Source organism: Ammodytes marinus, assembly GCF_949987685.1.
Source record: "Ammodytes marinus genome assembly, chromosome: 7".
Lineage (NCBI taxonomy): Eukaryota > Metazoa > Chordata > Actinopteri > Uranoscopiformes > Ammodytidae > Ammodytes > Ammodytes marinus.
This window is the reverse complement of record NC_137211.1, coordinates 16,094,351-16,096,491: the sequence shown is the minus strand read 5'-3', so window position 1 is coordinate 16,096,491 and position 2,141 is coordinate 16,094,351.

Here is a 2,141-nt window from a genome sequence, read left to right as displayed (position 1 = left end):
CTTGGCTGTGTTTGTGTTTGCTTTGCGTGTGTGTGTGTGTGTGTGTGTTTGCAGCGCCTGTTTATGTGTATGTTTGCGTCTTGTATGTAAATCCCCTAAAGTGCTTTTTTTTTATCTGTGTAGTCCTTTTTCAGAATGATGATTTAACACAGATGGCCTTTGGGAAAAAATGCCCCATATACGACTCATGGTTAACATGCATAGAAACACACACACACACACACACACACACACACACACACACACACACACACAGCAACAAAAAATTACTTATAGCAGACAAATGTGTTAAATGTGAACCGCAACTTAGACTAGAGTCCTATATGTATATACATCTCAGGCCGACAGATGTTTTAAAAACGTCAAACAATGTGTGTGTGTGTGTGTGTGTGTGTGTGTGTGTGTGTGTGTGTGTGTGTGTGTGTGTGTGTGTGTGTGTGTGTGTGTGTGTGTGTGCATGTCTTTGTGTGTATGCTGGAGGAGGTTGAGACAGAAATTGAGCGCTGCGTGGTGGGGTTTACAGTAAATGGAGACATTTAGGAAAGCAGTAGATAGACAGACACAAACACACAGATCAAAGAGGTTTGAACATTACAGTACACTGGGGAACAAAAGGAATAGAGAGAGAAAGAGAGAAAGAGAGAGACACACACAGCGAGAGAGAGAGAGAGAGAGAGGGAGGATGTGAGTGAAGGTGAATAGAAAAACCCCAATCAATATGCCATCCAAGAACAGCTTGAGCCAGCGAAGGAGCCGAGAAACTGAAGGAGAGAGAGAGAGGAAAAGTGGGTCAAATAATAAGACGAAAAAGGATGATTGTTTTTTACATGCGTAGTACGGAGAGATGGAGGGAATGAAAGATGGACGGAGCTGTGTTGGAACAAGAGAGAGAGAAAGAGAGAGAGCGGGGGTCAGGGGTAGAGAGGAGAGAGAGCATGAACGAGTGAGTCACGGGTTCCTGACCCCTGTTGACCCCTTCAGCCGCGAGGGCCAGCCGAGCGCCGGGGAGGTGAGGGGATGGATGGATGGGGAAGGTCTAGAGGGAGGTTTGCACAGGGGGGAGGAGGAGGTGATATTGATGTGGCCTAGAGACGAGGGGATTGTGTGTTGAAGAGGGTGAGGGGTCAGGGGGGGTTGGGGGTCAGCCGACCATCCAAGGACAGTAAGAAGGAGGCACTTTTCTTTTTTCCCTATGCAAGCAAAACCTGAGAACATGATGCGGCCTAACACACCGTCAAATTGAATTTCACCTTGATTCTAACTTAGCTGTTAGGCAATGCCTGTTTATCAGTTTTCACAAGCCGTTTTGATCCCTGACTGTAGTTTTAGCGTATTGTGCACAGAACACATTCAACCAGGGGTGATGTAAAAGTTGGTGTTGTAATCCGTGAAGAGCACTTTGCACCACGCTGCATCTGAAGAAGAGCTACCATTCACTAAAGAACACTTTGTAAAGTGTCTGCCATTTATTTTATAGTCATGTCTAATTGTCCAGAGAGAGGCACACATGATCCCACAATGCAACACATTGTACTGAGTAGTCAGAAGATGAGAAGGCATTAATCAAGTGCCAACAATCATCATCCACTGCAAAAGGGTGGATTACCAACTAGGCAAAGCCATCTACTGCCCCGGGGCCCCATAAAAAAAAAAAAAAAAGGCCCCGGAAGGTAAAGGCATGCTGATCAGCTGAAGGGTTCTTTTTTCTTGTTTTAATATCCAGCCACACAACAAATCTAGATCCAAATAGTATTAGGCCCGAAAAGCTATATTCAATGAATGCACATAAAGTAGGGGGGAATTGGGAGGTTTATAGGCACCCCTTTGCATGTTAATCCCTTCCTTTTTCAATTGATTTTTTTTTAAATGGCACAGTAGGAAAAGCACAGTTGTAAACAATACAATTACTGCCGACCGAATCCCATTTAGCTGCGTCAGTTTCAGGGTCCTTGTATTGGGCATGCTGGCTCAGTATCACACTGTCGAGGCTCACTTAAATATAAGAGCGTCATGGTGAATTGTATTGCATTGTACCCTGTGTTTTTCTTTAGGACAAAGTCAAAATGTCTGTTGTGGATTAAAAGCAGTGCTTTTACTGACAGGAAAGTGAGCCGATGTTATGGGTGGTAGGTACAGGAGAG